This window comes from Anas acuta, chromosome 2, assembly GCF_963932015.1.
Source record: "Anas acuta chromosome 2, bAnaAcu1.1, whole genome shotgun sequence".
Lineage (NCBI taxonomy): Eukaryota > Metazoa > Chordata > Aves > Anseriformes > Anatidae > Anas > Anas acuta.
Window position 1 is genome coordinate 146,621,157 of NC_088980.1, and position 14,633 is coordinate 146,635,789.

The following is a 14,633-nucleotide window of genomic DNA, read 5'->3' on the forward strand; positions in this document are numbered from 1 at the left end:
CTGCTCAGTATTTGTACATCCATGATCCTGCAGAAAATGGTAGAATTAGCAACAGTTTGGGTCTCTTGTCTTTCCTGTGTCCTCAGGCCACTGAATGTCCCACTCAGAGTGTTGGGACTGTGTCCACAGCTCTTACCTAACAAGCACCAGCAAGAGCTTCCTCGGGAAATACGTCTTCCTCCCTGCCGACAGACTGTCGCTATGTATAATTCTGCTGTTATCTGTGAGGGAGGCAGAGTGAAAATCAGTCAACAGCAACATCATAACAGAATGCAAAAATATGTTTCAAAAGCTATTTTCCAGGGCTTTTGGGGGAGAGCATTTTGTTTATATAATGATATTTTCAGATTAGTGGATAATTAATAAAAGCTGACTACAAAAGAAATCATTTTGAAGATGGACAAGCTTTCAAGACTGATTAAAAAATCTGTTCAGGTTTCACCTTCAAGGAAATCCAAATATTTGACCAAAAGGAAAGCAGAGAAAACCAGCAAGGCTCAGTGGTCAGCTGAGAAGAAACGAGGGCAACGAGGGCAATTAAAGAGGCACAAGCTGCTGCAGCCTTGGTTGTGTCGCAAGTACCCACAGAGAGCAAGATCCTGGGCCACTGCCTTCACTGGCACCTCAGGAAAGAAGAACAAATGATGGAAATTTATGGATGCAGCTGCACTTCCATCAATACCCCTGCTTGTAATAAATGTAGAAGACTTGCAAGGTGCTTTGCAAAATCTCCCCATAAATTCCCCAGCACAGCACAACCTGACAAAAGGCTGTGAAGCAAGCTTTGCTGCAGAGCTCAGTGTATGGCTTTAAATTGAAAAGAAAAATTTTTCATAGGGGGCAGATGTATGGTCTAGGGCTTTTCTTTAGCTGAACACTGGAATAAAATAACTCCTTTACAATAAACAACACCTGGTGTGGCAATGAAGCCGGCCTGATTTTCATTTATTGATAAAGCCCTGCCCATTTTCTTTCCCTCCACTGCAAAGAACTTGCAGGATCTCTCTGTCTATGGCTAATTCTAATTCCCCAAGAACATGACTGTCTTCTAAAAAGTAAAACAGTGCTGAGAAATGTGTGCTTGCGATTCAAAGCGTGTGTCAGATTAGGGGAAAAGTGCACTGCAGCTTTCTATCATTTGTCTGAGATGATGGATGTTTACCCACCTTTCCACGCCACTTTCCACATTTTATGGGCCGAGCACTTACAGCTCCCATCAAATTAGTGAGAGTTATCGGTGCCCTTCACAAATGAAATAAATCAGTTCATTAAAGAAAACTCATTCAATTCGGGAACACTGTGGCAGCACAGGCCACCCATCAGCTCCCCCTGATGACGAATCTCTTGCTCAAAAGGAAGCTTTTTGGGTATAGCATCAAGAAAGCAAAGACTTGAGACCTTCTCTGATAATGTGAGCCTGACATTGTACTGTGGCAGAGCTGGATCACAGGAAACCAACACCTTTTGCCAGCCTGATCTAGAAGGATGATGTTTTCCTCTCCATGGATAGAGGCAAATGGATGATAGTCACTGCGGATGAAGAGACCTGCAGGAGGAATACAGCAAGAAAGGTATAAGGACTTAGAGGCAAAGATGTTATTTATTAAGCCAAGATGAAACAATCCTTCCTCCAATTTGCTCGTGGTTTCAGTGGTGCCATAAACAGAGGCTTAGCAAAATCAGTTCTGCAAGCAAGCCCACAAAATGTGCATTTATTTTTGAAGGGCTGCTCAATAATAATAAGACACGGGGACTATTTAATACCTTTATTTGTTTAATGTTTCCTGGTTATTGAAACTCCCCCTACAAGAGCAGTTTAGGAGCCCTGAATAAAGCACCAAGGGCTGCATATGAATACTGCTGCCTGTCTGGAGCATTATTCCAATGGTATTTTAGCATGGTGCATCCGTGGCTTGAATAGATCACTGCTTTTATTGGAGAAACACTGAGCTGTTTCAATTACAGGTCTTTATGGAGTACACCCTTGGGGCTCATGGTGACTGTCTGGAAAATCAGTCACTTTATGGCTTCTTCATCTCACCGCAAACTGCTCCGGACTGTGTCCACCGGCAGAGTCCAACACTCCTCGGGAGGCCTGTAGACAGACAAAAAATCCTAGGTACAATCGCAGCATTTCACACACTAACACATTGGTTTTGATGACTTTCTGACATGAAAATCTTCAGATCAGCTCTCATCGGGTTTAGCTGTGTAGGTTTAGGCTGACGGTTGCCAGGGCTGTTGTATAACTTTAGTTTTCTCAGTTCCTGGATCACCGTGAGATATACAGCCCCTGCTCATCCAAAGATACCCTGCGGAGGTAGGGACTGCAGGTTGTCCTGTTGGAAGCTGCACTCCTGGCAGAGTCAGGGCCTGAGAAAGTTCTTGTGTGCCCAGAGGAGTGCTGAGAGCACTCTGGGCTTCGACTGGCCCATGCTGAATGGGGACTGAAGCAAGGGGATATATTTAACCCATGTGATGTTGGAGAACGTGGCGTTCAACCCACAGGAGGAACAGAGGAGGAGGTGAGCACCATCTGCTGAAATCTGCAGCCAAGAGCCTTAGGGGAAGTAAGCAGAGATGTTTAAACAGCTCTGGGGGAACAAGGGAAGTCACCACAGGCTGAAAGATTGCCAAAGCTCCCACAAGAAGAAGGTGGCTACCCCGGATCACTAAAATAACCATTTAATTTAGAGTCTCTGTCAGCATATCCTAAGGGGCCACACTGTAATGCCACATGGGTTTGTGAAAGGAAGGTTTTGACGTTTTCCCTGCAAGATTACAGATTCTGGTAAAGTGGCATAATATATTCTGGACTTGGCTGAGACACGTGACTGTTGCGGGGTATGTTGATTAATCAGTATGAATGAGAGATGTAGGCACTAGGATAAGTGTTGGATGGATTAGTGGCTGGCTCACTGATGGGTCTTCAAGTGTGCCCAGGTGCAGACATAGCCAGAGGGGACCTGTTGGGTGCACGCTCCTGCAGAGATCAGACTTTGACTCAGTACTAAGTAAATGCTTTGTCTATGACACAGGGTTTTTGGTGGTAAAATACACAGAAAATGAGTACAACAAAGTAGAAAATGAGTAGGAGAGCAGGTTACCTTTTCAAAAAGTCATCTGGATTGCTTGGTAAAATGGCCATGATCCAAAAGGACATGTTTTAATACAGGAAATTATAATAAAGTAGGGCAGATGGATCACGATGTAACAACTGCACGAGCCTCTCTACAACCTATGAAGGGAGCCGGAGCCACTGTCTCACATGCAGCCGTCAGACAGATGGAATTTGGGATTTTGGACAACACTTGTACCATGCCACTCTGCCTAGCTCATTATCTGCTGCACCTTCTCCCATGTGCAATGCAGAGTGAGGTTCAAAGTTGATTCCAACTCCTTGAGCAGCGAGAAGCCATTGTCTTAAACACCTTGCTCTTGCAAACATTTAAGCACCTGCTCTTGCATGGTAACACCACTATTCTGCAAACACCACGCTATATCACACACCCATAAGGCAACACAGAGCACTTGGCAGTTTTGGCTTTCACTCACACTCCCTAGTGGTCCCCAGGCTCATTTCCCCATATGTTACTGAGAAGAAAGGCAGTCTGATGACTAAATATGTCAGTTTGGGAGTCAGAAACCATTTATTTTGAGAGTTTTTTCTGTCATTCTGCAGAGAGGCATTGCTTTTTGCATGCCAGCCTCCTGGCTGCATCCACCGTGAGCCTGCAGCCCTGGTCTGGTTGGGACATCAGGGCTCTGCAGGGCCTTGCTGCCACCGTGGGCGAGGTGAGGTAGGCAAGGACAGTGCAGGCTGAGCTGAGCCTGGCCTTTGGGGAGGTTTTGTGGCTGTCCTCATCTTCCCACTCTTCTCTATGAGGTAAAACAGTGGACAGCTCATGAATTTTGGATTTGGCCCGACTCCAGTCCATGCCTGAACAGCAGCAGATACCCACCTCCAACCTGCACACAGTGCCTGAGGTGAGGCCTCACAGCTCAGAGCAGAGCAGGACAATCCCTGCCCTCACCCGGCTGCCAGTGCTGGGCCTGAGGCACCCAGGGTAGGGTTGGCCCTTAGGGCTGCCAGGGCACACTGCTGGCTCATCTGCAACTTGCCATGGACCAAAACCCCCAGATCCCTTTCTGAGGGGCTGTTCTCCAGCCCCTTGTCCCTCAGTCTGTACGTACACAGCCAGGGCTGCCCCAACCCAGGTGCAGGACCCAGCACTTGCTCTTGTTAAACTTCATATGGCTGGTGATTGCCCAGCTCTCAGATCTGTCACGATCTCTCTACAAGGCCTCTCTACCCTCAATGGAGTCAACAGCTCCACCCAGTTTAGATTCGTCAACTAACTTACTTATTACACCTTCAAATCCTGCATCCAAGTCATTTATGGAAACATTAAAGAGAAAATAAGAACCACACTCCATCTGACCTATTGTTTTTTAACAAAGAACACAGGCTTTTGACCTTTATTGCTCATAATTTGAGCCAAACACAAGCTGAACAAGAAAGGCAACCTCTGCTTACCAGAGATGTTCCCAAAGCACAAAATTAAGTTTTCTACATAAGAATGCCTATCCTTTATTAATACTTTGCCATTAGCAAAATAATTTCTGCCAACATAATTGGTTTTACTCAGAATTTTCTACATAGTGCAAATAAACAGTGTGCTAATTGCTTGCTGCTTCCTTTAGCATTTAATTTCATGGACTAATCAGAAGTATCTATATTCAAGAAGAAAGCTTGAATATGTAAAAATCAGTTTGCTGAAATCTCACCCGTTCTAAAAACATCTTCCTTATCTCTGTTTTTTGAGCCAAACCCTTTTGCCTGCATGCCCATCCCATCTTGGTTACAAACTCAGAGAAAGCTTGTGCTTCCAGCCTCTCCTCCTGCCCTGGAGGATTAAAAAAAATAATAAAAAATAAAAAGAATAGCTCAACTTTATGTCTTAGCTCAAGAAAATGAATCAAGTGGAAATGAATACAAATTTGGCTGTTATGATGTATTGCTGAAAAACTGGAACTTGAAGTTGAAATTTAGGGTTTTTCCTCATTTAGCACAAGAAATACTTTCTGCGCAGATTTTAGGATACATTTCTACAGATATTAATGCTTAACACAATCCCTCGAGGAAAAAAAAATTGTATCTGGTTTTACAATTGAATAAAAAGTATAGAGAGACAGAAAGAGGACTGCTGATTTGCTATAAATACTGGGCACATTTTTCCCCTCTCAGGAGAAGCAGTCAGTGTGTATTTTTCATATTCAAAAGATCCATGGCAGACCTGTTGCAAATTAGTATTTGTATGCAAGCGAGCAGCTGTCACCTTACTTTAAGGAATTTGACTACTTCAGTGTTCGAAGACAAGAAGTAATATGTCAGATATGAAAGATCACTCTTTCCTGAAGCTGTTTTGAAAACAGGAGCCTTCACCGCTGACTCAAAGCGAGTTACATACAATTGTATGGTAGCAAAGACCAGAAATCTTGTTTTTTCTAACAAGCTGGCTTTGTATCTTCCCTATTGCTCACTTAAAGCCCAAACAGAAACACACCACTCTCAGTGAAAGCATTTCTAGTGATGTGTTGAGCTTTGAAGCAAGTATACAGAACAAATTACACCTTTTGGGATCTTATGGAGCTGTTTTTAAGCAGGAGAAAATAGAGGATGGAGCTATACATGTGAGTGAAGTGTAGGCAGCAAAACATGGAGAAAGCTTTTTATCATTTTTTTATTATTATTTATAGAACCATGGTGCAAACAAGATCTTTTAGTTTAACTTGCAAGTGCTTTTTATGCCATACGGAGAGACTGAGCCTTACAAAGCCAAATCAGCTTTGCCAGCAAGCACGTGAGCAACGTGTGTGTTACTGTGGTGGTGTTTAATGGTTGGGTGAATGCACGTAGGAGCTCCAAGAGCTCTCAGATGCTTTTGTTTGCTTAATGCCTTCTGCTGAGGGCAACTCCTCTGTTACCACTCTGGCAGGTTATGGGCCAGCCATTCCCCACCCTGGTGATTCTGGCACAGCAGCTTGCAAAAAAAACAGCACCAGGACTCACTCCTCACTTCCCAGAGGCAAGGTGAGGCACCCTGCCCTGATCCATATGAGCACATTGAGAAACCTGAGTTCAGGCCAGAGGTGCCTGAGTACAGCAACATTCTTTGGATACTTACACAAATAAAGTCGCTGAGACTTTCAAAAGCACCCAGAACTGGTTTGTGTAATCCTGCCCAGGAGTTTTCCTGCTGAGTTCAAACAATTCAGAGCTAGCTCAATCCCAAATATAGCCTGAAGTTCTGCTTCAGAGAGGTTCATTTCAACTCGATAAAATTGAATTACTTTTCTAATCTCTGCCAAGTTTTGTTCATCATCTTACAGATTGAGGAACTGATATTTGTGCAGCGTTCAGTAAATCAGAGCCCCAGAGTCGGGCAGGGAACATGCCACCACCATAAAATACAGCCAGGAGGATGGGTAACCATGGTAGGACTCGAGACATAATCAGTGCAAATCAATAGAAATACCCGATCGTAAAATCACTGTCACCTCTGAGATCGTGATAAACAGCAGGCCTTTCAAAGCAGAGCTGTGTTTACCTTTCTCATACTCAGACATTTGCTGCTTTTCAAACATTTAAGTTCATTTGTTCTCTAAATAGTGCATTCAACTCACCCCTGGACATAGTGATTTTATAAAAAGCATTTCTTTTTTTTTTTTTTTTTTTTTTTTTGCCCTTTCCTTGCATGTACCAGCCTGTTACAGCAGAAAATAACAGTATAATCACCTGTTATTTTCTGCTCAGTTTTTTTCATTGATAACTTGGCTGCTGCACAAACAAGAACCCCTTTTATTACTTCTAGGTAGGCTGATGAGAGAATTTTCCTGTTCCACTGTGTACTGCAAAGGCTTCAGTTTTATTGGTGTTTCGAGTCGATCTTAGAACACTGTAACAGCTACCAAGGTGAGGATTTTTGGAGAACTGAGAATTTAATTTGTGGAATTCAATCTTTAGGTCTAAACTCTTCATGGTGCTCTTGCAGTACAAAAAGATGTTTAGGAACTGGAGTCAATATAGGAAGGCTGAAATCCTGATTTCTGTGGGGAAGGCAGAGGGGGATTTCATAGAGTCATAAAATAGCCTAGGTTGGAAGGGACCTCAAAGATCATCTGGTTTCAACCCCTACCATGGGCAGGGACACCTCCCACCAGACCAGGCTGCTCAGGGCCACATCTGACCTTGCCTTGAGCACCTCCAGGGATGGGGCAACTACAGCTTCTCTGGGCAGCCTGTGCCAGTGCCTCCCTATCTTCTGAGTGAAGAATTTCCTTCTAATCTCTAATCTAAATCTCCCCTCTTAGTTTAAGTCTTTTGGGCAGCCTGCTCCTTGATGGCAGCACCCATATGCCTTAGCTTGAGTCATCTCACATGAACCCAAAGGAGAAGCTGCATTTTGTTAAAATGCTCCAGAACTGCAGGTTTTACTCCTAATGATGGGGTTTAGGTTTCCCAGCACTGCCTGTGTGTTACACTGACATCTCCATCCCCCACAGGCCCAGGGCAGGAACCCCAGCCACCCACACACGCCTTGCAGTCAATATAAGCCATGGTCAAAGCTAAGGAGCACCTTTTTAAATAAGAAGTTGACAAAGCAAAAATACATCGACTTGCTTAAAGAAATCATGGCTATCAGGTGCTACACTCATAACTCCCTGCTTTCAGCCTGCTACTCTAATCAAGGTCTGTAAATTGTAATTCATTTTCTGCAGCTCCTTAATCACGAGTAACCACAAGCAAAAAAGAAAACAAAACACTTTTGGATGTGATAATGCGTATACACATGGATACAAGGAAACGTACCTTTAAAAAATAATAAAAAAGGAATTTCGCTGTTGTTGGAGTGAGGCAGAGAGCAAGCCAAGGCAGGACCCAAGCTTGGGGTGCAGAGAATTGGGAGCAGAGAGCTTTAGCAGCACGGCCTCCTTGGGTGATACTGCAAACTGGCAAAGACACCAGTGAAGGTGACAGAAGCTCACCTCCTTGGAGAGGCACTCACCCAACACAGGCCAAGTCAGCGAGCGCTGCTTCTGCCTCAAGTCAGCCTGCCAAAATTCATCAGTGGGCTCCTCCCATCATGGGAGGCAAGAAGAATTAGAGTCACAGCTGCGGGAGCTTTGCCGCATGCACACAGCTGCATTAGGACAAAATCCCTGGTGCCAACACAGGAGGAGACGTCATCCCTCAGAGATGCCAGCTCACCTTCCTGCCCCGTGACTGCATCATCTCCCTCCCTGTGCAATGCAGGCAGTGCGTGATAAAATGCTCTCAGCCTCAGGTGCACATCCCTTGGCACGTGTGAGGCTTCTCATCTGAATCCCCACTGACCTCCTGCAAAGGCTCGACAGAGACTGGCGGTTTTCCCAGGCATTTAATTCACTGCAGATTTTAACTAAGCATCTCAAAATAATAGCAAGAAGGAAAAAAAAAAACACACTCATGTTATAATTAGATATGCCAGGAATAACCTCCCCATTTTCCTGACACTGCTTACATTAGTATTCATTGGGCGTGAAACGCTGTGAATAAGCTAATGAAATGATTCATTTGTTCATTTGCCTATGCATGTTGATAACTATATGCCAAGAACCCAATGATTTGTTAACAGCCTCATTTATTTTAAGGAAGCTGCTGTCATTCATAAAGCATTGGCCAGCTGCCGTGCATCCCTTCACCTTTCCCTCTCGACTTCCTAAATCTCTGATTAACCTCTCAAGCACCTTGGGCATTTTGTGAGGAACACAGCAGTATCTGTTTGCAAACCACTTTGCTCACCTTGCAAAGGTTTCTTGGCCCCTGCCCCTCCCAAAGCCCATTGCACCCTGCTGATGCAGCTCATTACTTCCAGCCTGCAAGGACATTTCTCATCAGTGTGGTGCTTTGCCATTGCTCTGTGGAGGAGGAGAGGAAGCCCTAGCTCTCCTCTTTACCAACCAGCAAATATTAGTCACGAACCAGTTGATTTGCTTCTGCTCTTGGTGTGATTTTGAACCAGTTGGTTGTTAAAAGCTGTCGTTACTCTCCATTACACACAAGGCTCATAGAAGAGCTGCCCCTCGGCTCCTGAATTGGGCAGGGAGGCCACCAGCAAGCAGTGACTGGCAGCCTTCTCATCCCCAAGTGCTGTCAGTGCTTACTTGGCCTCTCTGGATATTTCAGACAAGCGAGTTGGTGCTTTGGTCTCATTTTATGTGGGGGCACTTGAGGAATCGAGCTGAAATAACCTGGTTCAAGTCACACAAGCCTGGAGCAGGTCAAGAAATTGAGCATGTGTCTTGCACGTCCTAGCTTGTGCTCCAGGTCCATATGGCATGCTTTATATGGAATATTAACAAATACAAGAGAAATATTGGGCTACCAAGAGGAGCTGAATGAATTATAAGGACTGGAAAATACAGAGCAAGGGTATAAAGGAGCCATAACAGTGGGAAAGCACGAGGCAATTGTAGGGTGCCACTCCAACAGCAGGTGGTTTGTTTAAATCCTATATTAGTGGTTTTCTGGAAGGAAGATAATGCTGGGCCTGGCTGTGCTCAGAAACTTCCCTTGGTCTGGATGACCTGAGGAAGTCATGTTATTCTTCAGGTCTCCAGAGTGAGCTCCAGGACTTCTCCTGGCCCTTTCCTTGCAGAACCTCGGTGCTGGAGGCAACCTGTGCCTACAGTGGCTGCTGTGAGCCCTGGCGTGGGAGGGCCTGGCAACGAGAAGCAGCCTCTGCTGATGGGACAGAGCCTTCCCTGTTGCTTTCCAGTCTCCTATCCGGATTGAAGTGACATGTTCAAGGACGCTGGTGCACTAAGTTGTACTGGAGTTGTGCAGTGAGGACTCTGATCCCACTGGCTCACAAATAAAAGACTGATGAATAGCACTGAGATGATCTTTACCCTGAACACCTCTCCTTCACGCTGCACTAGAGCTGGCTTCTCTCTCCTACTGCTCCTGCAGCAGTCTCCTCAAGGACCTGCTGTGAAAAATGAGGATGGGGAGGTTGACTTGTTACCCATGCAATTCAAGTCAATAAAATATTTATACCAGCTACATAGCTGAAAGAGAAATCAGACTTCTGCAGTTTTCTTAAATTTAATAGAATTTAAATAATAACTGAATTCAGTTGAAGTGGGTAGCAGTAAAATCTTTTTATGTGGTGTTTCTAAATGAAATTTTGTTTCACTTTGATAGTAGCTAGATTTGTCTGCAGGTTGAACTCTGGCTGTTCCAAAAGCTGAGCGAAAACCCAGCATAGCCTGGGCTCCATCATTAGAAGAGAAAAACAAGCTCCTGAAGGCAGATGCTGCCCTTGCTGTAGCAGGGACTCAAGTAGGTGCAATAGCTCACCCCTGCAAGATCAACCTCCCTCCACTGAATACAGGGGGGGAAAAAAAACACCACCACATTTTTTTACTAACAACAAAATGAGCCTGGTAAACCTTAACAGAGCATCTTCTCTGAAAAAGCACAAAGCTCTGATAAAAGGTGCATTGGCTCAGGCACTTATTATTGCTTTGTCTGCCTCTCTCTGCCCTGTAGCTTTCTGTTTGACAAATGTAGGAAGTCAGCGTGGTTTTCACTGTAACATAATGGAAGCTGTAATTGAAAGGTGTCCACAGCTCATTAGAATGGTTTTTAAATGACAGGGAGTATTACTTTGCTGTCATTACTTCTCATTTAATGATGATTCATGCCCCAAAGAGATTCTGACTCTCTATGGTTAGCCTCAACCAACCAGATGACTTTTACTTAACAGTCTACAGCATAAAAAAGCAAGTTTTAAGGGAATCATTTATAACAGGTGTAAAACAAGGACAAAATAATAATAATTAAAAAAAAAAAAGATTACCCACTAGAAGGATGATTTCTATGAATACAAGTTATGCAGACTGAACTACCAAAGGCTAAAACAACCCAAATTTGACCATCCAGGATGACTCTGTAAAAACATCTGCCATTCTTGCAGAGACAATAGCAAAGGCAACTCCTAATGACATTGTTACAGGGTCTGTTGAGAAGCTGTTAGTGGCAAAAATGAAAGTCAGTGCTGCAGTTTTTCATGAACACTATGGCAAGAGTTTAACCTCCATAAGAAGTCATCAGAATTTACTGAGTTTCCTACTTGAAAACCCATGTGCAAAAGGCCAAGACAACCAAGCTCTAAGACAGTAGAAGAAAGTAAGTCCTCAAAGGATGCTAACCCCATAACTGCCTTTATATGACAAGGAACTCTCTCCTCATCACTTCATTTCACAGTATCTCTCCCCTCAGTCCATGTCATTGATGAGAGCACATAGAGGTTTCTGTAAAGCTGGCATGGGGTTAGGATTAGCTCTTGTGCACTATCCTGTAAAAAGAAGAAAAATAAAAAAGGATGGGCATGGGCATTTGGGAGGATTCAGAACACGAAAACAAACTCCTTAAACAAGCTTGTTGTGTTTATACCATTTGTCCACAGAAAAAAAAGATCCACTTAACCCTGACAAGTGAAATGCTGAAGATGCAGACTCCACCATCCACACATTCAAGCTGAAGCTGAGAACTTCAGGAGGTTTGTGGGTGTTTCCCCTTCCCAATCACTGCTTGCTGCTTAATAAAAATGTGTCATGACAATATGTTAAGATAGATTAAGAACTTAGTATTTTGAGAAGCTGTCCAGGGAACCTATCAATCAAACTTTCTTTTGCAGCACTGAAACAATCAAATCTAATGTTTGCTCATTATTTTTAATGACATGATAGTAGTAAGCTTTAATGAGCAAAAATAATTGATATTTAATCTGAAATAGGTTGGAAAGAGAGATAAGTCAGAGTATTTAATAAGAATTCTTATCTGTATGGATAACCATGGGAAAGCCAGATCAGAAGGGATTAGCTATATCCATGTTTAACTTGAAAATGTAATTTGTGAGAGAGCTTCTGAGTTTAACCTAAAGACCTAAAACCATTTTTGTGTTTTGCTATTTACTAGCCAGTTTAGGCCCACATGACAAAGCTAATCAGTCAAACTCAAAATTAAACACAGAAATGGATTTTGGCTATTTGGAATGGTTTTCAGGTGCAAAGCATTTACTTGAATTCACAACTGAGGTTTTGAATCAATGCAGTAAAGGGCATTTATGCTCACCTGCATTAGAAAGAAAATAAAATAACTGCTTTTTTTTGAAGAACTCTTCCTGAAATGGATGAGGTCCTGTGGGGCGAGAAGCTATTGAAAAGCTGAGTGATGAGATTTGCGCTTCACGTGGACGTCTCAGAGCTGAGCAACATGCCAACTGGTCTGGAATGATGGATGTTGGCAGAGACATCTGAAATCCATTTAAAAAGTACAGTATAGTATATAATGCAAGCTATATAACCACAGCACCTTCTCGGAGTGAGAAAGGCCAATTACCAGTGCTGGTCTCAGCTACGCTGCATGCGCCACGGAAATCTCAGGGCTTCTGCAAGCACAGCAGTTTTCCTGTGCAATGCTCCTTACTGACCAGGAACCTGACAGTGCAGGTCTGGAAAGGTCTCAGATGAAATCCCAAATCAACCAAAGATAATCGGAGTTTTGCTGCAGTGAGCCCTGGATGGCAACCATTAACTTCAGGGCAGGCTTCACCCTGGGATGGGCAACCTGTACATCTAGAGGGCTGCAGTTGCTATCGCTGTATCCCATGGAGAAAAAGAATAAGCAACTATAGGGCATTTTTTCCCTTGTTCAAATGAATTATTTATGTATTTTATCTTCTGCAAATTACATTTTATCACTCAGCAGTGGTTTGCCTTGACGACAGCACTTATCTCTGACCACCTCACCTGCACCCTTCCCACTAGCTCCACTCCTAAGATCAACCAACAGTTTGCACACTCATGCCACTGAAGATTGGGGCATTTTTTAAATCATCCACCAGCTCAAATAGCAACAAGCTGGGCCCGAAGTTGTGTATTTATGCAGTTGGAAAGCGTGCCAAGACTTCTGAGAAAGCAGACAGACATTTTAACCTGTTTTCATGATTTATTTTGTCTTTTACTAAATGCCGTGTGCATAACGAGCCAATTATCTCCTCCTTTTATAAGAAAATCCTTACAACTGCATAGGGAGAAACACAAAAGCCCTCCTGAAATACATTTTAGGAAATTACCTATGAAGTTGGATGTTCTCCTGGCAAAAGCCACTGTACGTTTTACGTTAATTGCTCAATATTTATGCCAAATGAAGATCACCCCTTAAGGCAAGCTTCAAAAATTCAGTAACCCTAGAAATAACACACAAAATCTCTCTTTTCCCCGAAGGCATTGAGTTTCTCTTTAAAATTCCACAAATCTCAATTGCAGGGTAAATCATTCGCAGTCTTTATCAAACACCAGATTTATTGTACGATCTCTAGAAACAAGAGCTTCTTACTGCTGGAGAGACTCAACTTCCAGCCCAGCTCTCACCACTGGCAGCAATTCCCAGTCTCCTGATGATGGGCAGTGAGAGATGCACAAACCACAGGCACCAGCTCCTGCTCGCAGCCTGCCTGACCACACACAGAGCTGAACATCTTCCCTGCGAGCAGCTGCTGCTCTGCAAGTCCTCTGCTGCCAGCACCGCTCTGCAGCAGCACCTACATCAGCTCTATTCACAGCACCCACCAGGCCAAGACGTGCTCTTTGCCCAGGATGCCAAGAACGAGGAGGGAGCAGGGTTTCTGAGATGGTTTTGGCATCTCAGCCTTCTCAGGAGGAGAGGACTGAGACTCTTTCCCCTCCACAAATGCACAGTGCAGCCGGAGCTGGGTGGTCCTGCTGCCATCTGCTACCAGCTCCTGCCCCATGACAGCCAGGCTCCCTCCCCTGAGCTGCTGGGAATGGGGAAAGCAGCTGCAATACACATTCATGCAATCATTTATCAAGAAAAACCACCGATGCCTCTTTACATACATATATTTATGAATTAAATATTGTTTTCCCCTACCAAGCCTGCAGAGAAACAGTTGCAACAGCTGCCATACCCTGGCTTTGGAGCCTGTGGTATAGGAAAAAAATAAAAATCTAAGTTAATGCAGTGACTTGGTGGAATTGGGTTTTCAACACTTGTTCGGCAAGCCCTGAATAATTCAGCATTATCTTCACTTCCTCTGTATAATGTGCTCAGCCTTGAACTCGTGCCAGCAAAAACTTGCATCGCATCGCTGTGAGTTTCCTGCCACACGCAGCAGTAGCAGTGATGCCCACAGACAGGAGGCTGATGGCTTGGGGGTAGGAAATTGCTCCGTGTACGCTCCCATTTAGACATACCCCGCATGCTGTTGTTTAAAGACTCCCACACATGACCCATTTGATTACAGTTTTCCAAACGCGGGGTTGGCTGTTAGCTTGATTGCCCAAAAGAGAAGAAAACCAAGATTTTGTCTCTGATCACCCTTTTTTATCAGTCTCCCTAGAGACTCCTGAAACTACCAGCTATTATTAACCACATTTAAAATGGGGACAGGACTTGATACGGGGTGCCTACAAGCTTTGTAGGAATGGGGTAAAGGAGAGACACCTAAATCAGAGGCCCAGCTGAAGAAAAGACTGGCAGGAGCTCCGCAGGTCCCTAT

General features: G+C 44.0%; 2 long non-coding RNA genes across 2 annotated transcripts; one reads left to right on the forward strand and one right to left on the reverse strand.

Annotated features, from left to right (window-relative positions):
• Nucleotides 1–1,616: 1,616 nt before the first annotated feature.
• On the reverse strand, nucleotides 1,617–8,481 carry LOC137851463 (uncharacterized). Its single transcript, XR_011093207.1, has 2 exons — nucleotides 7,874–8,481; nucleotides 1,617–2,095 (listed from the first exon to the last, which is right to left on the reverse strand). It is a non-coding gene; the product is annotated as an uncharacterized lncRNA (long non-coding RNA).
• An 11-nt stretch (nucleotides 8,482–8,492) lies between these two features.
• LOC137851462 (uncharacterized) lies at nucleotides 8,493–13,418 on the forward strand. Its single transcript, XR_011093206.1, has 2 exons — nucleotides 8,493–9,233; nucleotides 9,656–13,418. It is a non-coding gene; the product is annotated as an uncharacterized lncRNA (long non-coding RNA).
• Nucleotides 13,419–14,633: the final 1,215 nt, after the last annotated feature.